Source organism: Saimiri boliviensis, chromosome 16, assembly GCF_048565385.1.
Source record: "Saimiri boliviensis isolate mSaiBol1 chromosome 16, mSaiBol1.pri, whole genome shotgun sequence".
Taxonomy (NCBI): domain Eukaryota; kingdom Metazoa; phylum Chordata; class Mammalia; order Primates; family Cebidae; genus Saimiri; species Saimiri boliviensis.
Window position 1 is genome coordinate 79,083,103 of NC_133464.1, and position 23,951 is coordinate 79,107,053.

General features: G+C 35.9%; 1 protein-coding gene and 1 pseudogene across 1 annotated transcript in view; one reads left to right on the forward strand and one right to left on the reverse strand.

The window, feature by feature from the left end:
• The window catches only part of UBL3 (ubiquitin like 3), an 82,537-nt gene that overhangs the window by 45,220 nt on the left and 13,366 nt on the right, over positions 1–23,951 (forward strand). The window lies entirely within an intron of this gene.
• LOC101032770 (anamorsin pseudogene) lies at positions 14,845–15,810 on the reverse strand (annotated as a pseudogene).

Here is a 23,951-nt window from a genome sequence, read left to right on the forward strand (position 1 = left end):
TTATTCTCAGTCCGTTGGTTCTACCATTGCATAAAATACTTTGACTCTTTTTTTTTTTTTCTTTTTGCCTTTTTTTTTTTAATACCCAAAATGTGACAAATTTTGTCCTTTGATGTTTGGACTCATTTTGAAAATAAGCAAAAATCATTCAAAACAAAGTCTAAAATAAAATGGTGATAAACTGCATAATATTATTCTGGGCTTTAAAGAAAAAGCCAAATGTGATTTGTAAAATAATAAGGCAAGGTTAGTAAATAAATACCATATAGAAATGCGGTGATAGAGAACAATAAAGGGAAGTACTCCTAAACTAGGTTTCAGAATACTTCCAAAATGCAGGATTTGACTCTTTTTTTTTTTTCCCTTCGATGGCAGCAATTGTGCACATCCAGACCAAAGGGACCACTTTGAAGAACCACTCATATGCATGTAAAAAAGTTCTATTTTTGTTACAGACTCATAATTTTATAGTCTTTGTGTATAGAAGCAAAGAAAATAATATATGATCATATAATTTATTGCATTTAGATATCTTTTAGACATTTTTAACCACATAACATCTTCAGTTAGTCGTGTTTTCAAATGATTTGAAATATCCTATTTGCTGAGTCGTTCAAAATGTATGACGTTATTCTGTTGTCTTAGATTTCTCCAAGAATGCGCTCTTGATGGTTCCTCACAGTAAAAGGCTTAGCAAGGATTCTCCACCAAGGCATTTTTGCCCCCTAGGAGACATTTGGCAGTGTCTGCATATTTTTTTTATTTCCACAACATTATTGGGGGGTAGGGGTGGGGGACATGTGACAAGGGGAGAATGCCACTGATATCTAGTGAATAGAAGCAAGAGATGATATACATCTTGCAATGCACAAAACAACTCCCCGGCCCCCTGCCCAAATGAAGAATTATCTCATCTAAAATATCAGTTGTGCTGAGGTTGAGAAACTATCTTAGCGTAAGATCTTCGGTTCTGAAACAGAGCTGTATTCAGTTTCCCACTTACCTTTGGCAAGATGTTTTTCAGTTTCCCACTTACCTTTGGCAAGATGTTTAACCTCATTCAGGCCTCAGTTTCCTTATCTGGAAAATAAAGATAGTAATATCTACTTTATATATTTACAGTTGACACAGTTTCTGAGACCAGTTAACCCATATTCTTATTGTTATCACCACTGCTAATATCAAGCACATCAAAAATTACTAATATTATAAAGTTTGATGGATACTTAAAAGCATCTATAGTTTTTGGATTTCTCTGCTAATTTTGCTCATTTAAGAATTCACATATCCTTTGTGAAATAGCTGTGTTGTTGTTAAGTATGACTAGAAGTTTTTGTTTTCCACATATTTTCTATTTACATGGTTCAGACTATTTATACTTGTATTATCAAAATAATAATGGTTTAAATGCTGTGAAAAATTTGTAGAATGATTGGACATATTTGGAGGACCCTGAATCTTTGGAATAAGGATTGTTAGTAAGCTTATGTGATCTTGTCTGTGATCATGGTAATTATGGTATTTTTCTTTTTATTTCTAATGGCCCCCTGATGATTTTATTGACATACTTTAGGGAGCATGAACAGTACTTGCACCATGCCTTCATTAAAGATGTTTAATATGCAATAAAAAAATTGTGAAAAACTGGCTAATGGGGGAAAAGAAAAAGTAGAAGGAAGCAAAGACAGAGGAATAGAGGACATCATGATGAATGCCCTTGAGGAGTTTACAGTCTAGTTGATAGGATACTTAAGTAATATTCAAAGATTTACAGACCTCAATGTGTGGCAAATTTCATGTGTTAATATAAGGAAGGAAGTATTAATAATTGAGCAAGGTTAGGAAAAGGACAAATCAGGGACAGCCATTTTCTTTCATTGAATCTACCCCTTACATATAAACATAGGACTACCAACAGTTTTAAGACTTAGAAAATACCCGGTCGTATTTATTTTATTTGAGTTTTGCAGTGGTCATAAAAGGTAAATGAACAGTTATGTAATGTGCCTCCCAAATGCATGTAGGTAATATATGTAATGTCAAATTATAGATTTAAAAATGTATTGGTAAAAATGCATTGGGGAATGTCAATGTAGAATTTGAAGGGTTCTGTCTTCAGCACTATCTTGGCCAGTGCAGATAAATGTTATTTGGAGACCTTAAAGAGGATTAGGGGGATTCACCAGAGAACCACATTTTGAGTAAAATATTCTAGAGAGACATTACATTCCTGTACTTCTAAGATTCTGTCTGTACTCTGTAAATCATGTTTTACTCACCAAGCCTGTTTCTTTGCCATGAACATCACATCTCTTTCACAAGGAAGCAAAGTACCCCCTAGCATGTAATTTTGTTTCTTTTAACTTTTCTGACCTGAAGAAATGTAGAGTTTCAATGGGGAGACAAAGACCAGCCAATCAACAGAAAGCTGGTACTAAAATATGAGTAATAAGAATACATTGATAATTTTTTTCTTTAGAGCCTGTTTGATAATGTTTTCAATAAAGCATTTCTATGGATTAATTTGTAAATAATTAATTTCTAAATGCATTAACTGCTTATTCCATGGCAGTTTATAGAATTATTTGAAATGTCATTGGTTAGAGACCTTAGACAACATTCTCTTTATATGGTCCATGCTTCCTGCCCTTAAATTTTTTTCTAAAATCTTCCTGTTATTTTTCTAAATCTAGAGTATGAACCCCTTGAGGAACAGCAGCTGAGTTTAAACAGTACCTAGTGAAAGACTGAAACAATCTCCAAATAATACCTTTTAGAAGAACGACCTTAACTGTTGTGATGAGAAATCAGACCAAGTCATGGGAGAGATCTGAGATTAAATCATTTATCACCTAAAAGATTGTCAGTGTTTTTGATTATAGCCATCTTAGTAGGTTGGAGATAGTATCTCACTGTGGTTTTGATTTTCATTTTCCTAATAACTAAATGATGCTGAGCATCTTTTCATGTGCTTATTGGGCAGTGTCACTTCCAATTTAAAATGTGTAATTGAGTAATGATTTTGCTTGTGATTTTTAGGAGAAAGGCTTATAAGTTTATAGTACTGTAACATTAATGAGAATTAAAGGTTGACCATTTTTATCAGTTTATTAGATTTATAAGAATTATAGATAATTGGGAAGACTCACCAGCACTTAGTAGAAATTGAATCTGTTCAATTTATAATTGCAGTTTGAAATCTAAATTAAGCCAGTGGTAAGTGATCATTTTGACAGATTTGTAAGTTAAGTAAACACTTAAAGCTAACTTTAAAACCTGGGACAAATTTTTTGAACTTGTAGTTTGATAAATCAGATATTAATTAAAAAATAAAATTTTTAGATACTATTTTTTGTGCACAAAAACTACTCCTGGCACAAAAGCCACCTCCAAGGGCTCCAAAAGTAGCTCACATCTTCAACCTTCTAGCAAATGGCTTAATTTTTATCATATAATTATTTATATTAGGCCAGCTCTAACATGCCTTTTCCTTTGCAGTAGATCTTTCAAGTTTTATCTTCTGTTCTCTTTTCAGGCTTTCTAGTTATAAGAACTGAACAATAGAACTAAGTATTTTAAAATGCTACTATGAAGAAAAACTTAAAATTCTTCTTTTTTTAAAAAAAAAAAAAGACCAAGGTCTTATTCTGCCACCCAAGATACAATGCAATGGCATAGTCATCGCTCATTGTAGCCTCAAACTTCTAAGTTCCAGTGATCCTCTTACCTCAGCCTCCTGAGTAATTGGGACTATTGATGCATGCCACCACATGGTGCTTTTTTTTTTTTTTTTTTTTTTAGGTGAGGCCTTGCTATGTTGCCCAGGCTGGTCTTGAACTCCTGGCCTCAAGTGATCCTCCTGCCTCAGCCTCCCTAGTAGCTGGGATTACAGACATGAGCTGCCACTTCTCCTTAGGGTTGCTGTGAGAATTAAATAAGTCAATATATAAACACCTAAAAGAGGATCTGGCAAGAGTTATATGGATTAGCAATTATTAATAGTGTTATTACTATTAATGTAACTTACAATATTAATACACAAATAATGTTACTGTTGCTAATTAGTAATATAATTAATGTTAGTAACTAATAATGTTACTAACATTATTAATATTACTAGATCCTTACCAGAGAATCGAGTTATATGTATTAGCAGTTATTAATAGTGTTACAACTTTGCACTGCATATTAGATATATGTTATTCATATTATTAGATTAAATTCTGAGGAGTTCCCTAGGATACTTGCTGCCATATGCAGCCCATTTTTTCCCCTTTGGAAGATGTAATCCAGGTTGCAAACAATGGATTTACAAGTTAAGCCTTTGGGACATAAAAGTTTATAAATCGGCATTGGTTAGGCACCAGATTATTCAGTGTTTGCTAGATTAAAGCCATTGGTAGTAGAGTTATTCATTGAAGGCGTTAGTTCTTACCACCTGAAAGTTTATGTATGAATATATGTGATCAAAATCACTAACCACCTTCATTAGCGAATAGCCTGAGTACTTGAATTTGAAAACAATGTTTGCTATCTTATTTAAGAGTGTCAAGATAAGAATGTTTTGGCTATAATTCATAATAATTGTAAATCACTTTGAGTAGAATTCTGCCTTTGTTATTTTATAGTATTGATGCATGCATTTAATTTTTTCATGTACCTGCTGCAAGAAAATGTAATCAAATACATAGCTAATTTCATGATCTCAGAAGCACATATTGAAGTGTACTTGCCAATTTCTGTTGCTTTTGCAGGTCTTGAATATTGAAGCATTTGTATGGTAGGTGCCTGATAAATACATTCTGCATGGATAAGTTTATGCACAAGATTAACTAGAGCAAGATACATTGGCGAAAGAGCACTCAGTGCCCAGGAGCACTCATTAGTAGATTACTTACCTAGTGATAAGAGTCTAAATGAATATGCTGACAGGTGAATGGAAGAAAAAAAGAAAGGATAAACCTGGGCAAGACCAATCTGGGCAGAAGAAAAATTAATAAAACCTAGTGACTGTGTAGCTATATAAAAATATTTGTGATTTAAAATCATATCTGCTACCAGCCATGTTCTTTATATCTTCTTCTTACTTCTAGAATCATTATTATTCTCTAAATTCAATTAACCTATACCTGGGTACTTAGTTTTCACCTAACAAACATAACTACAGCAGACCAGAAAAGGTCAGCATGCATATAAGGTAGGGGTGTGTGTGTGAGTGTGTGTGTGTGTGTGTGTGTGTGTGTGTGTGTGTATATGTGCATGTAATGTTAGTAAAGATTCTCTCTTAATAATGTTGAATTGCTATTGAAGAAAACTGAGAAAATAATAATTTTACTGTATTTTCTAAGAGATCAGCTTTTATGGCATATTCGTACTTTGTAAAACTTAAGGACAATATCTTCAGTATTGTTAAGTGTTCAAACATTAACATCTTTACTACTCTGAAAATAAAAGAAAATCTATTAAGCCAGGTACAGTGGCTCACACTTGTAATCCCAGCACTTTGGGAGGCTGAATCGGGTGGATCTCTTTAGGTCGGGAATTCAAGACCAGCCTGGCCAACATGGTGAAGCCTTATCACTACTAAAAATATAAAAAATTAACTAGGCGTGGTGTCACACATCTGTGATCCCAGCTACTTGGGAGGCTGAGGCAGGAAAATCTCTTGAACCTGGGATGTGGAGGTTGCAGTGAGCTGAGATTGTGCCACTGCACTCTAACCTGGGCAGCAGTGCAAGACTGTCTCAAAAACAAAACAAAACAAAACAAAACAAAAAAAAAGGAGGGGGGAAAGAAATATCTAATAGAAGAAATTAAAGGAAATGAAAGCTACAGTAACACTGTCATTCTTGTAATGAGAGGTCCAAAGACTAATTTAAATCTTTTCCAGACTTGGTATCTGTTTTGTGGTGTTACTCTGCATTATCATTGATCTGTGGTAGCAACTTCTGGAATCTCTCACATATTCTAGAGGATTGTAGAAGTAGATAATTGTAAGTAATAGATGTGAGCATAGGCTGTATCATTGATTAAAAAGAGAACATTTTAGTAATCTGTAAAGAGTAAGACATTTCATTTGGTGTATTAAAATAATAAAAAAAGAAGAAAGAGCCGGGCGCGGTGGCTCAAGCCTGTAATCCCAGCACTTTGGGAGGCTGAGGCGGGTGGATCACGAGGTCAAGAGATCGAGACCATCCTGGTCAACATGGTGAAACCCCGTCTCTACTAAAGATACAAAAAAATTAGCTGGGCATGGTGGCACGTGCCTGTAATCCCAGCTACTCAGCAGGCTGAGGCAGGAGAATTGCTTGAACCCAGGAGGCGGAGGTTGCAGTGAGCCGAGATCGCGCCATTGCTCTCCAGCCTGGGTAACAAGAGCGAAACTCCATCTCAAAAAAAAAAAAAAAAAAAAAAGAAGAAAGAAAGATAGATAGATAGATAGATAGAATGATAGATAGAACATTGCTAGGAAATAGTTCAAGTCAGAAGGTTGCCATACCTATACCAATTTATTTAGAATTCTGTCTTCTCATTTCCTTATAACCTTAGACAATTCTTTAAAAACTCTGAACCTGATTCTAAATTTGCAAAAAATGTAATGTGATCTTTTCTAGCTCAGTGCCAGGGATCCGTTAGTTCTTGAATTTTCTTTAACAATGATGCATTCTGCTGTTTTCATGCCCATGGCTGTGGATAATTGTCTAATCTGCACATACCAATCTTTCCTATTTATGAATATTATTTCTACTGTCTGTTAGTCGTTGACTTGTCCACAGGAGTTTTTCTGTTCTTTTCCTTAGCTGTTTCTTTTTAAAATTTTTTATTTCAATTTTAATTTGCACTTTACTGTTCTGTAGTTCTCTTATTTCCCCTCTTTGGAGCCATCTGCTGCCATTTGTTTTGCTTTCTGTATTGTAATATGAAGTGTTTTGATGCTGCTAGATTTACATTCACTAACAAGAGTTTATGAGCATTCTGGTTTTTTTTTTTTTAAAAAAAGCATAAATACTATGATGCCTTCCCCTTTAATAAATAGCACTTAATATTATGTTAATTAGCATTCTTAGCTCAGAAAGTATGCATAGATGCAGAATTTTGTGCTATATTTTATATAGTGACAGCAGTGCATTTGTCACTTTTGCTTGTCTTTTTCCCTACTTATGCAAAGCTGTCCTGCTGAATAATTTGTCATACCAATTCTAAGTAAATTGATAAATTATGTATTAGGATTTTAAAATTTAATTAATAACTATTAATAAAACACCATTGTATTCAAGTAAGAATTCATGAGTATTCCAGAGACATCAATTTATAAATAAGAACCTCGATATTAAGAGCACGTGAGATCATGGCTCTCTGGGGCACCACTAAGTGACAGTATCACTAGTCACAGGTTGATGCAAATTGTCTGTGCAAGCTGAATAGGACTGCAAAGCAGAGGCAGTGTGAAACAATCGTTTTCTTCATAGATAGACAGAGTGTATTCTTTTTAAACAGGAGAGCTTGCTATCACTTTTGAATAATGAGTTGACTGACAACATACTATAAATAATAGGATGATTTTTAAAAAACTTTTTTTTTTCTTTTTTTCCTCTTCAGGGCAACTGGTTTTTATTATCACTGTGGTGTGTTTCAGAGCTTGTATTCCAAAATAGTTGTGGAAAATAGTGAGCCTTTTATCACTTAACTGTGTAGAATGGTAAAAAATATTAGAAAACATTTTTTCTTGGTGACTGTTGGTAGACCTACTTCCTGGTTATGCATGAAGTGTCCAGTTACAGGTATATCTTTGACATTTTTAGTAATGTTGGCTATAGTTTGGCATACATACTCTCATACATTATTCATTCATCCTTTCAAAGTATTAAATACCTACTTTTTTCAAGCACTGTTACTGAGATTAACTATATGAATTAACTTAAAATGAATTATTTTTCCTTTTTTTATTTAAAAGCAGGATTTAATTGAGAAACAAAACACAACCAAAGGAACCTCATCTCCACAATTGTCCTGTAGCCACATACACATAATAAATGTGCCTGGTGCAAGAGAAATAAGACCAATTTAAGTTTTAAGATTAATGTTCTGCCTTCAAGGACTATGATTTAATTAGAGAGTTGGTAAGATATGGACATAAATAGTATGTTGCTATAGTAACTGATGTGATATATGTGATTATATACTTTATAATTTATTGTCTAAATTGAGGTACTTTTGAGAGTGAAAGGGGGTACTCTTCATGGTAATAGTGAGACAACAAACATGAATCAGAATTGTCCTAGGCAAGCATGGACCCAATGGTGACAGTGATCAGATATGCCAGTGATTGGATGGAAACTGAGGAAAGAATGAGTAGTGTAGGTTTGAGTGATCACTCAGGCTTCAAAGGTGACGTCAGAACTGAACAAGAACAATCAGAAAATCATTCTGGTGATTCTTGCCAGGATAGGATTTAAAATGAATATATTGCTTTGGCTGAAATAGAAATTTGGATAGGGAATTAGTAGTAGTTGGACTGAAGAGTTTGGATTTTAAATATGTGATTCTAAGAATTACTTAACCTTGGTGTCCCAGTTTACCATCTGTAAAATGAAGATAATACCTGTCTTATAGCGTCCTATGATGTTTAACTTGTGCCTCTGTAATACAAAGTAATGTGTAGCACTTATAAGTGATCGGTAAATGTTAGCTGTCTACAGAATTTTAAACTTTTGAGAATGTCTTTGAGAGTGCAGGATGGATTGAGCTGAGAAACTGGCAGAGAGAATTTGAAAGAATTAGTAATTGGGCAAGAGCAAGTGAGAAAAAAAGGGCAGGAGTAAATGATGACTGAGCTTTCAAGCCTAAAGGACTGGGATACCAGGAGAATTCAGCAGAAATGAATAAGTCAGGAAAGATATCTGTTGTTAAGAAATAAGTTCAGTTTTAAACATACCACTTTTGAGGGGACAGGAGGCTATTTATCCAATCAGAAAGGGACAGCTGGCAGTTGGAGAAATGAAATGGCACTTCATGGATAATTAGTTTGGGAATGTTCCAAATGGGTGGCAGTTGAAGCCATGGGAGTGAATGAGATTTCTCAATGGTGGAGCAGGGGCCAGGATAGAGACTGATGAGGGAACCTCAGAAAAGCCCATATTTGAAGTATAAAAGGAAGAAAACTCAACTAAAAGAGAGGATCAAAGGATTAAATAAGCAAGAATAGGCTTCCTGAAGGATGTTTTACCAAATGCTAGTTCTGTGACATGATAACAGGTAATATGGGAAATAAAATTGGTACTGTGATTAAATACTCATTGACTTCAAGAATTCTGTGCCCTTTTAATATGTTAATATGTTACGTGACACATCTCCAAGAAGGAAACATATGAAGTAGTGTTTTGTAGATTTATCTGACGTCAGAACCCCTTTCTCTAGCAAAATACCTCTCAGGGGTTGGTGTTCCAGAAAACACATTTTGGGAATTATGGGAACCTAATGAGGAAAGATGTTTAAGAAGTAAGGAGTTGAATTGTGTGGAATGTTGCAGAGACACTATGAGAAATGAGAAGGTTTTTGGTGTTTTCATTAGATGAGTCATAAGTGATTGTTAAGAGCACAGTTCAGTAACATGGCTTCAACAGACACAAGTTTAAAAGGAATGAAAGATAAAAAGTTAATGATAAAGAAATGAAGGCACTGGATTTATGTAATTTTACCTCTATTAATTCAAGTATAACATGTGACTGACAGGAATGAATTGGTCAGTATTAAATGTTTGTGTGTCCTATGTAGATTATTATATTCATAAATAACATTTTTTTTACTTAATGATTTTCATATATTTGTGAGAAACTTTAACAGTCATCTGGAACAGTACCTCTGAGAACCATTAGTTTCCCTTTTCATAGGGTAAAGTCATACATTAAAATTATCTTATTTTCTAGCCATGGCATCAAGCATTAGACCGTTTCTCCATGTTTTCTTAAAAGTATGGGGGGAAATGCACCTTTTAAAAATCTGTGTTTTAACAGTGTCCATCTTATGTGAATTTTATTCTAATATTAAAGTCCATCTCTGGATATATTCTGCTCTTTCATGCAACAATTATACAAATATTTAATTCATAGTTATGCTATAAAGGGGAGGAATCATTTTTACATTCCCTAACAATAAGAATACAGACCATAAATAATTATCTTAATTACAGCTATTTAACATTTTAAAAAGATAACAATGCTATGTCATACGACTTCTGGCTGACTTTCCATTACAAGTGAAATTTTGTTTCTACATCAATACATTGTGCCCAACAAATTTAAAATCGGCAAATAAACTTGAATTGTGTTGGCCCCACACTGCCTGCTGAGGTGGCTGAATGCCTTATAGCAAACCCAAAGTACTGTAAAGTTAGCAACTGTGTTTGATCATCTATTTGATCAAAGTACCTGCTATTTTCTAGTGCATCTAACCTAATACCTTTTTGTTTTTTTATTTTTTATTTTTTGAGACGGAGTTTCGCTCTCGTTACCCAGGCTGGAGTGCAATGGCGCGATCTCGGCTCACCGCAACCTCCGCCTCCTGGGTTCAGGCAATTCTCCTGCCTCAGCCTCCTGAGTAGCTCAGATTACAGGCATGTGCCACCATGCCCAGCTACTTTTTTGTATTTTTAGTAGAGACGGGGTTTCACCATGTTGACCAGGATGGTCTTGATCTCTTGACCTCCTGATCCACCCGCCTCGGCCCCCCAAAGTGCTGGGATTACAGGCTTGAGCCACCGCGCCCCGCCGTCCAGTACCTTTTTAACACACATTCATGGGTTCAGTCTTTTGAAGAATCACCTGAAAGCAGAACAATCTTGAACACACTAATATAAGTATAGCTCTGCTTCCCTTTTAGAGATTTTGGCATATGAAAGATTCTGAATTTTGCAATGAAGAAACTTACTTGAATTCAAATTTTCTCTATTTTTTTAATTGTGATAAAATACATATAACATAAAGTATACCATCTTAACCATTTTTAAATGGTTTCAGTGCATTTTAAAATACAATTCAGTGGTGGTGTACATTTATGATGTTTTGCTACCATCACCACCCTCAATCTCTAGAACACTTCATGTTGCAAAACTGAAACTCTATGCCCATTAAACAATAATTTCCACCAGGCATGGTGGCTTAAGCCTGTAATCCCAGCACTTTGGGAGGCCGAGGTGGGTGGATCACCTGAGTTGGTCAGGATCAGCCTGACCAACATGGTGAAATCCCTCCTCTACTAAAAATACAAAATTAGTTGGGCTTGGTGGTGTATAGCTGTATCCCAGCCACTTGGGAGGCTGAGGCAGAAGAATCACTTGAACCTGGGAGGTAGAGGTTGCAGTGAGCCGAAATTTCGTTGTTGCACTCTAGCCTGGGCAACAAAAGCGAGACTATCTCGGGGAGGGCGGGGGGGTGGGAAAACCAACACACAGACATGCACACACACACACACACACACACACACACACACACACAAATAATTCCTCATTAAGTCCCACGTCCATCCCCTGGCAGCTGCATTGCTTGAATTTTTAACCCATTTCCAAACTGATTTCATGGTAATTAAGAATTCTTTTTCTCTTCCCTAGAAATTCCATCGATCAGAGAAATGCAGGATTAGTTTTCAGTTAGTACGTAGCAGATTAATGAAGGAATATTTGTCTCAAAAGTTGTGTAAATCCTAAGAGAAAATAAGCTTTTCTGGAGAGGCTATTTGAATAACACAGAAATTGAATATTTAGAAAGAAATAGGAGGAGTTTTGAGAGCGTGTTTTGGGGCAGCATCAAACAAACTTTGCTGGAACAAGCCCTGACCTAGGAGGGAAGAAATCCAGGTTCTAGCTAGCCTCTGAGGGCCTCTCTGCCCTGGTCTTTTCCTTATCTATTAACTGGACGAATTCTGAGACTCCTACTTTTAAAAATTGTTCTGTGTTGAATGATTGAGGAATATTGTGAAAGGCATAGAATTTAAAGTAGTACTGAGAATTTGATAATAGCATGGAATAAGTAGGAGGGAGGGAATCTGGGAATTGACACAACAAAGGAGCAGACATCTGTGGGGGATGGGGGATATTGTGAAAGGCTCAAATAATGGCAAAGCCAAGACAAATAAGTGTAGACATAAAAGATTTATCCTGTACCATACCTGGCAAATAAGTGTAGACATAAAAGATTTATCCTGTACCATACCTGGCAAATAAGTGTAGACATAAAAGATTTATCCTGTACCATACCTGGATTTACTGGCGTAACTAGATGGTTAAGAGAGAAGAAAAAGTACTATATAGTAAGTGCTGGAAATGTGCTGTGCACTTCTAGAACTATTGAAAGGAAAACTGGTGCTTAGTTGGTCTTCGATAATTATTAGTTCTCTTCCCTATAATTTTGTGCTGTCTTAGTCAAAAAACTTCCACCATCATGCCCCCACTAATGGAAGGTGGACAGAGGAAATAGAATTGTCATTTTCCTGAAGTATATGAAGCTATATCATGAATATAGGGAAAAACATCTACTCTTCCCCTCCCTGCTGTCCTCTCTAGTGTGGTGCCTTTACCATTTCCCTTTCTCCTATCTTAGTTTAATATCTTCAGTGTATGGGTGACAGAGACAGTTGTGCTGACTTAATTTACTGAGCCATGTGACCTAAAGTTACCTTCCCCAAAACAAAGGTTTCTCTAGAAACCAATCCAATGCCCTAGAGAGAATACTTTTGAATTCATTCAAATGTATTACTTAGTTGATAGTATGTATAGAAAACTAAAGGGCTACCTTTGCACATTGAAATCAGGTTAAAGCAGTTACCTTGTATCCTAGATGCAAGTCTTAAAGGAGTATCCTCTAGTCAGGTTTTAAAGTGATACAGACCATAATTTAATTTCAAAATCAATATGTTCTGTAAGCTTACAGGATTTTGAACTTGCAAAAAAGAAAATAATTTTAAGAATAATTTGCAAGAATTCTCAAGAAAATATACTGTCGATCTTCTCATGGAATTTTAATTTTATCAAAGTTTCCCAAACTGAAAGTAAATGTACATTTTAAAGTACTAAAGGAAAGAACATTATGTAGTTAGCGTTTACTAAACTGATGATGGATATGATGATTATGATAGATGATAATTTGTGATAATATCTATTAGGGACTTAATGTGCTAGGTACTAAATGTTTTATTAATTGTGAGTTTTATACTTTTATTCCAAAATGTGTTTAAAAGAACCCAAAGTTTTCTGTTTCTTCACTGATGAGGAAAAAAAAAAAACAAACAGTTTACATAGAAAGCAAGTAGGCTAATTTACCATTACTGTTCATTTATCTCTATAGCCCAACGCTTTTTGTTCTCATTGAGTGTTCTCCCAAAAATATCTTAACTAATAAGTAGTTGAACGGCTTCTGCAATTCAAAAATTATTAAATGTTGCTTTGGAATGTAGTTTTACACCTACATTTTAAAATGAGTTAAAATGTTCTGGAAGTTTACGTTGTAAGTAAATGAGATGCTGTAAAAGTTTTATTTGGAAACAAACTAGAGGGCTCTCTGACCTCTCTTATCTACCTCATGGGGTAGGTAAATGTTTCCACAAGTAAAACCAAAGAATCACACTGAGTGTTCTACCTTTAAGTATTTAATTTTAATATTTAATAAATATTAGAATCTATATCATACTAAATGCTAAACAGAATATAGAAAAAGATCCCATAGCCTCTTCCATCCATTTAGCAAATCTAAATAAATGTACCTTAGTTGACAACTTCTTGCCTTAGTCTACTGAATACAAGTAAATTCATAGTTAGGAATTCAGATGCATTTTCTTTTTCTTTCTTTCTTTCTTTCTTTCTTTTTTTTTTTTAACCAATTGAACACTTTACTAGTAAAATATGAAAATCCAGGTCTCTTAAATCCACATAATCTCTCCAAATACTTGGCAAGATGTGATCCCAAGTCCATACGGGTGGGTAACAAGAACAAAGGGGTCTCTGCTCAGAAAGACATATTGTTGGTTAAGAGTTCTGCCCGTCTTCCCTCTAAATGCTCACCAACCTGGGCTCTCCTAAAGTGGGCAGACAGGCCCTATTCTAAGCACGGGACTAGCCCCATTTATGTGTGACACTTAAGTTCTTCCAGTGGTCCAAACTGAGCATGGAGGACTATGCAACATCACACACAAATACACATCTCCTCTCTTTACAAGACATGCAGAATCTCAAGATGTCTCAAGATATGCAGCAAGTTTAATACCTGAAGGTTAACAGAAATGACAATAAGACACAGATGAAGTGCTATAGTAAAATGGGGTTGGGGGTGGAATCAGGCAAAGGGACACTGAGTATCATCACAGCAACCAGTGAGTGACTCCTCTGGAGCCCTGAGGAGGTTGTGAGACACTTGACTTGTGTCACAAAGAATGGGATAAACTAACAACTCTGAAAGACAAGCAGGTGGCAGCACTGCTGAGATGAGACTCACAGGGACCTGGAGCTCTGCCACAGAGTGTTAATGCTCAAGGATGTCTGGGCTCAAGAGTGTTCTGGTCAGCATTTTAACAGAAGAAGGACTTCTTCAGGACACACTCCCTTCTCTTAACATGAGGTGATGAAACCCATCCCATTCTGGGTAACCAGGCCCCATAATACCTTGGTGTTTTGATACACAGCAGCACTACACACCACTGTGCCCAAAAGCCAGCTTCACTATGTCTGCTAAGCACCCACTCTGCAAATGGATCTCAAACAGAGTGAACAAATCCAGAGGAGGTGGGAGGAGCCACGTTGGTGGGACGTGAGAGACAGGAGTTGGCTGGAGGAGTAGATGTGTCCATGTTGGGTCTCTCCTAGGCATCGTGAAGATTGCTATCACTTAGAAGCACCTTTTCCCGAGGTTTGAAGGCTGCCACCCCAAGGTAGGGGCAGCTGGCACAGCAGAAGGTATCACCCAGGTAGCAGTTTCCACAAACCGACTTGGGTTGGGAGCTCATCTATTCCCTTGACTTCTCTTTCCAGTTCTTCAGCAAGGTCACAGGGGCAGTTCTTGCAGACCTTCCTCTTTTTTCCCTTCCCCACAAGCAGCAGCCCGCAGGGAAGCCGGATCTGGCCTCTTCAAATCTTCTGGATCCAGCAGCTCATCTGAGTCAGTGAGATCCATGCTGTCGTCCTCCGTATCATTGGCTGAGAGTGTCCGAAGCTTGGCAGCAGGGCCACCACAGGCTTCACTGAAGGAGATGACTTCTTAGTGTTGGAAAGCTTAAGCTGACTAGGAGAACCCACTTCAAAGTTTGTTTTTTTGCCTGTGATCTGAACAAACAGTAGGCTGTCACTTTCATGACCCAGGTGTTCTCGAACAGACTGTACTTCCTCGGGGCTTAAGGGCTCCTGCTGCACCTCTTTCACATCCACAAGACCAGAAAGAGTCAGGGCTGAACACAGCTTAGATGCTGTCTTCACTTTGCTATTGTTATCTACAGCTGTCTCTACTGGCTGTTTCAGAAAAAGACATCCACCAGGCCGAAGGATCTGGGTGTTTTCAGCCAAATCTCAGCACTGTGCAGAGTGGTACGTCCCAGGACTAAACCCTACAGAATAATGTCAAAGCTGGATTCCTTGTGGGCATACTGTAACAGCTCGTTGATGTTTTCCACAGACACGCAGCCTTCATTGCCGGTTAACACTTGAAGCTTATCTACTAGGTCTTTCAGAGCTTCCACTGGGGATGACTTATCCCAGATCTCTGCCACAAACTGGCCAGCAGAAATCCCAAAATCTGCCATTCCTACAGTGCAGTACTGATGGACCCGAAAACTGCTGCCGCCTGGGCTCGCTCCTGGTTTCTCCTCAGCAGTCGACCCCATGCCTTGTCCAGATGCATTTTCTTATAGGTTAAAATCTGTTTTCACGGATGACTGAAATTACTTCTTCGCAAATATGATTGCTGCCCCATTTTAGTGGGAGAGAGAAATGCTTTCTTGATGTCTCCAATTCTATTTTGAAATTCTTTTTCTACTCTTTTTTTTTTTTTCAAAAATTGGGTTTTTATTTCATCCAAGATAATTAGACTCCAAAAGATTTATGAATGCCATTCCCTCTCAAACATCTATAAGCAAGAGTGTGTGAATTGAAGTAGAGAGTGAGGGGTGCAAAGCACTCTAGGCAAAAGGAACAACCTTTGTAAAGGCCTTTGGGCAGGTAAGAACTTAGCAGTTTTGACCGAAAGACCCCTGTGGTTGGAGCCTAGTGAGGGCAAGAGTGGTGGAGATGATGTTGGAGAATAAGCAGGCCCATATAGGGACCATGGTAGGGAATTGCTGGGTCAGCTGGTTTTTAGCAGAGTGATAAGGTAGCCAGGTGCTGTCAGCTCAGATGTACCTGGACTCAGGTATCAGCTTATCTGCTTACTAGACTCTCTAACCTCTGTCTCACAACTCTGGAATGGGATAGTAATACCTTTTTCAGAGATGGGCTAGGTAGGGTAACCAAGTGCAGTAGCTGAAATATACTAAGCCACTCAGTAAATGGCAAGCTATTATGTTTACTTTTTATAACTCACTGTTCCATAGCCTACTTTGGAATCTCAGACCCGTAGCTACTCCCCTTTTTATTATTTTTAAAATTCATCCAGCAAATATTTATCAAGCACTTAAAATTATATATCCTAATTACTTCTCCCTCCCATAGTTACCTGTTTGTATATCTCTCATCGCTTCAAGGTGATGGCATTTTCAGGAAATTTCCCATTAACCTTTTACAGTCCAGGTACTAAGCAGTGTCTGTTTTAGAAAATGTTTGAATAAATAAATGAATAAAAGAAAGTTTATGAAACACATAATCACCATATTTTAGCACTGCAATTGTTTGAATAATTTTTATTCCAAATCAGTCTTTCGTAGGAAAATGAACACATCTCTTACTCCTTCTTTGTCTCTTTTATAGTACAATTAAGAAAAATTCAAAATATGCCCTTTATGAATTCATAACTCTTGAAAATGTTTACTTTAAAATTTACATATTAAAATAAGTTAACTGATAGGTTTATATCTTTTTTCTAGATCAAGTAGCTGTTTTAATACATTTTTTTTTAAAACACTTCATTTTCAAATGCAAATAAGAAAAATAATCAGAGAATGACATAAACAAAATTCTTTAAAAAAATATATTTTTGTTTTGAGATAATTATAAATTAACATGCAGTTTTCAGAAATAATACAGTGAAATCCCAAATACTGTTCACCCAGTTTTTCCTAATGGTAACATCTTACATAATCACTATGCAGTATCACAAGAAATTGGTAATGATAAAATTCACAGACTTTATTCATATTTGTCCAGTTTTATATACATTTATGTTTCTGTATTTATACTTAGTTTTATCACAGATAGATTCTTGTCCCAACTACCACAGCCAAAATACAGGACAGTTCCATCACAAGCGTTCTTTGTGCCACCCTTTTATAGGCAAAGTAACCCTTCCTGTCTCCCCACTTCCAGCCTGGCCACCACTAATTCATTCTCCATCTCTATAATTTTGTAATTTTAAGAATATTATATAAGTGGAATCATGTAGTATGTTACCTTTTTGCAATTGACTTTTTTCACTAAGCATAATTCCCTTGATATAAGTTGGGATTGAAAAAAAAAAAAAGATTTGCAAAAAACATCTAATACCTTTCCTGCTGGCCACCTGCTTGTTGCTGCCAATTAGCAAAGAAGGGGGAAATGAGCAGTAGAAAGGCAAAGGATGTTTCTGTTGATGGTTTTCCCTAAGGAAAACTGGCATGTGAAGTAGAGTATCCCAGGACTCATTTTATTCTTAAGAGATTCTCAGAGGAGAAGTGGGAATTCTTTTTCTGATCAACCTATTTGTCTTTTGGTAGAAAACAGTCTTTTTAAAGGACATGGTCCATCTCCATAATTATCTTTTATATCCAAAGACCGTTCTGGGCAGTTCCATCTTCCATCATCCCTCTTTCTTTCATTTTTTTCATCCTGACCAATTAAAAACACATTATTATGTTTTTAAACATATAAACTAAATTCTGTGTGAGATTTTCCCAAATTGATATCTAACAAATAGAAATGGCAGTTTAACTAAAAATGGTTTTAACTTGAAATTACATGCATTGAAGAGTTCTTGTTGTATACATCAGCGTTACAGGAAATCATCATGGTAGTTTTGCCTAATAATCTTGTTTTAATTTGTTTTGCCTCAGAAGTAATTATAAAAAATATATAATTCATTTGGGTGATCTAAATGCCATCTCTCAGGAATTTTACTGCATAATAGCTCCATCTCATACCAAGTCAGAGTCCTTATTACCAGTTTCCTTTTAGAAAAATATATACTCAAAGTATATGTATATTACATTTTAAACTATAAATAATTCTTTTTTTTTTTTTGAGACTGAGTTTCACTCTTGTTACCCAGGCTGGAGTGCAATGGTGCGATCTCGGCTCACCGCAACCTCTGCCTCCTGGGTTCAAGCAATTCTTCTGCCTCAGCCTCCCAACTAGCTGGGACTACAGGTGCGCACCACCATGCCCAGCTAATTTTCGTATTTTTAGTAGAGACGGGGTTTCACCATATTGACCAGGATGGTCTCGATCTCTCGACCTCATGATCCTCCTGCCTTGGCCTCCCAAAGTGCTGGGATTATAGGCGTGAGCCACCATGCCTGGCCAGCAATAATTTTTATTTTTAACCCATTGTTGATATGTCAAGGATCCCACTACCCTACAAGCAGAGGTTTTTAAGTGTATTTTATACTTAGACTTAGCTTGGCTTCAAAGAAATAAAAAGGTCTTTCATTAATAAATATTTAAATAATAAGTACTTAATATTTTAAAGGAAACTAGCTCACATTTGTAGAAATTGTCATACATTTACTGACAGGAGCTACAATTGACACTATTTATCTGAATAAGCCCCAGAAGATTCTTACCATAATACAAGAACAATTAACTAATAACCAGCTGCGATTTCCAGTTGTTTATCTGCATGATTGCTTTCAAGAGTTCTTCTAAACGAAGTTACAGGAATCCAATATCTTCCTCCATCTGTCTTACAGTCCTAACATGAACTTGACAACATACTGAGGCAGATTCATGGCTCTAGTCTAGCAGCAAGTTTGTCTTATAGAAATAAGCATAGGCCCAAGTTAAGACCAATCTGTTAATCTTCCATATCTATTAACCTAGTCTTTATCTTTATTTGAAAAGTAGGCCCAAATATAGATGTTAATATGGTAGCTTAGAATTAATTTTACTTTTCAAAATACCTTACTAAATGATAGCACTTATGTTAACTGTGGTATGTTGCTGACAATAAAGATCCAGAGCCCAAAACAAATGAAAGATTGAGGTGTTTACACATTTTATCTTATCTGCATGACCATAGCACTACCAAGAAAAAATTATTATCCATTCCTGTTCGACATACTACACCACCCATTTGATACAGTGCCAGAACGCTGAAACCTAAGTTTGAATTAGCTCTGACCTTTCTAGTTGGCACTTTTCACTTGCATCTTGAAACTGAAAAAAAAAAAAAAAAAAACAGAAATATTAGTTAGCAGTTACTGACTGAGCACCTACTACGTGCCAGACACTGATCCAGGCACTGGATGTTTCAGGCAAGAGTTACTTTACTCAACAATGTAGTGTTGTGGGTTTATTGCTGCTTTTTTTCAATTTTGGATGTAAGCTTCTTTCCTGAAGCAGTTTTACTGTAAAACTTGATAAATTTTTAGACTTACATATTTACGCACGTGTCATTTTCTCCCCCTTCTCCACCTGGAAAGGCGATTAGGTTTCTTCTGAGTAGGAGATTTTGAAATCTTACCCTGTTTTTTCTTCTCACTTTGTAACCCCAAACCACTTTCAAACTCTATTGTGAGTTAAACTCAAATGTTTTCTGGAACTAGGCAGTTTCCTGAGTGTCTGAAGCAGACCAGGGCGGAGAAGGAGGGAGTAGTAGGGTTGGTGTCAAACCGAAGAGTCATAGCTACCTATAACATTGAAATAATATATTTTTAAAATTTTTATTTATTTATTTTTTTAAAGCCAGTCAAATTTTTTTGAACTTAGTTCAAACACATTTAGAGGCTACAAGTTTCCAACATTCTGAACATCTAGATAAATATGAACTCTTTAGACCATTGATTTTTGAAATATGAAAGTGTAATATCAGTTTATTTGCAACTGTGATGTTAGTTTTAAAATAGGAAATACTGAGAATTTTATGGCATGAACCCAGACAGTTAAATTTATGGAGTGCGGTATGTGTGTATTGTTTTGTCTTGTTTTGGTTTTTAAGCTTGTAAGAGGAAAAAAGAAATTGGGAATGTTCAAAGATAATTTCTTCAGCCAGACATCTACAACAGAAGGTCGTCGGTTCCATCTTCAGAGGATTCATGAATATCTTGTAACTTCATTTTTAAATGTTGTATTTCTGTATTTCTATGCTTAATGTTGTCTATAAAAAGTAGACTTTGTTGATTTATTTTTATTTTCTATTTTTAGAGATACGGTCTCATTCTGTCACCCAGGCTGGAGTGCAATGGCATGATCATTGCTCACTGTATCCCCACAGCCTCAAACTCCTGGATTCAAGCAATCCTCCTGCCTTAGACTGCAGAGTAGCTAGGACTGTAGGCGTGTGCGTCACCTGGCTTATTTTTTAAAATTTTTTGTAGAGACAGGGTCTCACTTTGTTGCCCAGGCTGGTCTTGAACTCCTGGCCTCAGACTGTCCTCTTGTTTCAGTCCCCCAAAGTGCTGGGATTACAGCCATGAGCCAATGCACCTGGCCAACTTTATTTTTAGAGCAGTTCTAGGTTCACAGCAAAATTGAAAAGGTGGCAGTTTCCCATTTACTTCACACTTGCTCCCATGCATACCTGGCCTCCCCTGTTATTAGCATTCCCCCACCAGATTGGTATATTTTTTACAATTGATATGTTTATTAACTTTTTATTTTATAGTCTCAAAAGGAATGTCTATTTAAGAAAATCATTTCTATTTCTTCAAGAGCCCATACCAAAACAGTACTGATAGCTTTAATGTTTTTAAAATATTAATAGTTTATTATGAATATCCTGAATTGATTGAATACTCTTTGAATTAAATGTTATTCTATTTTAAAAGTAATATACATTTAATGTAAAAATTTGAAAATTCACACAAAGAAGAAACTAAAGATGGAATGTGTACTGTAATATTTGGTACATATCCTTCAAGACTTTAGTTTGTACGTATATATGTGTCAGATAAACACATAAGTACTACTGAGGTGTAAACAAAGTTCTGCTTTTAAACTGTCAGAAGCACTATGTATGTATGTATGTATGTATGTATGTATGTGTGTATGTAGAGACAGTTTCATTCTTGTTGCTCAAGTTTTTAAACTGTCAGAAGCACTATTTATTTATTTATTTTAGAGACTTTCGCTCTTGTTGCCCAGGCAGGAGTGCAATGGTGTGATCTCAGCTCACTACAACCTCTGCCTCCTGGATCTAAGAGATTTTCCTGCCTCAGCCTCCCAAGTAGCTGGGATTACAAGTGCACACCACCACTCTTGGCTAATTTTTTGTGTTTTTATTAGAGACAGGGTTTCACCACGTTGGCCAGACTGGTCTCGAACTCCTGACCTCAGGTGATCCACCCGACTCAACCTCCCAAAGTGCTGAGATTACAGGCATGATCCACTGTGCCTGGCCAGCACTTTTACTTAATTCAAAGTTATAACCTTTTAGATTGCTGTACCAGAGAGGCAAGAAACCAAGTTGCTGTAATAAAACGTTTTAGCAAGAGGGTCCTGATTTCTATGTGGAATGACAGGAAAACAAAGTAGAAAAATTTGTCACTGAAGATAGAAAATATAGGATAGTTACATGTAATCTTAGTTACACCTTTTCTCAACCTTATTAGTAAACAGGTTACTTGTTTAGCAACCCATGAATATATTCTATATTTTCTAGCCTCTTACAGCATAGCAAAGGAATTTATAACACAAAAGTTGAATGACCAAGATGTTTTTACATTCAAGTAATTTAGTTTTTAGTTTCTGTTGATTTTTTTTTGTCAGTCTTCTCACCATAGTTTCTATTTTATAAAAAGCTGCTTCCCATTTTAAAGGGAGCATCACATGTCTCATTTTATATTTGTCTTTGTTAGAGTAGTGTATTTTCAACTTAGGCTGCCACAGCAAAATACAATAGACAGGCAAAATACCATTGCCTTCCTGCTGTCCCCACTTGGAGGGGAGGAAGAGAGAGGGAGAGAGCACAGGAGCTGAACTCTTTCTCTTCTTATAAGGCCGCGGTTATACAGACGAGGATCCTGCCCTTAAAATCTTGCTTTAACCTTAATGAACTATGCAAGACCCTATCCTCCAGATACAGTTGTTTTGGGAGTCTTCAATATAGAGATTTTGGGGAGACATGAGTCAGTCCATAGCAAATAGGCATGTGTTCTTTTGTTCCGACATACGTTTTTTTACCTGGCTGCTTTCTCTCATTTAATATATTGTGGCTGTTTTTTCATGTCAGATCATACAGATCTTTATCTCATGTTATTTAACAGCTGCATGGATTTCCATGGTAAGGATATACCATCATTTATTTTCTTATTTCCATATTGATAAACATCAGGGAAAATCAAAAGTAGGCTTTGGTGTTACCTTTACAGTCCTAAAGACTAAATCTATTTCCTTTTGTAATTTTAAAATATTGTAAGATATTGAGTAAAAGCCCAGTGGAAATTAATTTTAAGCTTAAAAAATTTTAAGAAGTAGTTAAGTTCACATGATTTGCATAACTCTTAATTAGGAAGCTTGAATTTAATTATATTTTTTCTAGTTAAACACAAGTGGCTGATCTATTAGGGGTAGAATTTCTTGGCCATTAATGACTGAATAACCTTAAAGATTGCATGTAAGTTCACAGGGTAACATATATTTATTATTCATACTTAAAGAGAAAGCCATGAGTAGTAATGTATCTGTGTTGCATACATGTTAGGTTCCTTGCTTGAAGAATTGCTGATTACTTATTTCCTATAGGAAATAAATAAGGTGGTTTCTTTTGTAGAATGTAATCATTCTTGCAGACTACTACTTGAATTTGTTGAAGCGGAACTCAACAAGGTTTTTAGATCACTTTTTTACTGTAACATGATTTTATCAGATCTCTTCTTGTATTTAGCTATTTGGTATAATTTCATTCTAATTAGGAAAAGCAACAAGAAATTCTTAATGGACATATTTGAAAGGACTTTTCACCTGGAATGTAGATTTTTTTCTTTTATCTTTTAAAAAACCTTTAATTGAAATATGTAGATAGAATACAGATTCTAATATGAAATCTACTTCCACTCCGTATAATAGGAAATTCAGATACCACTGAATCCAGAATTGTGTTTACAACTTTTTATAGGGGAGATATTTTATAGCTTTCAACAAAATTTTCAAACAGTAAATTTTCAAATTGATGAGGTGCTGGGAGTGACATTGGCCATGGTGGTAGTGAAGATAGTAAATCAGTAACTGCTGAAATAGGCACCAGTTGATTCATTGTAGACTCTAACATCTTAAAGATCTTCTAGTATTTTTAATAAGAAAAAATATTAGTAACTGAAAAGGAGAGCTTGGGTAACTTGGGACCTGGCACAATTCAAACTGGTACAATGAGATACTCTGTTCTTTATATATAAAGAAAGTAGGCTAGATTGCCTTATCCCAGGGCTCAGCTCTGGACCGGACCCAACTCTTAGTAAGATCTTACTCTTTTAACAAAAGCCAGGAGTAATAGAAACAATACTTGAATTTCTGTGACTTATAGGGCAATACATAGATACAGTGTTTTTAAAAAAAATATATTAAATTAATTATAACATAAAAATTAAACATTTGAGAAATATATTAACAATGTTATAGGGAAATATATATTGACTTG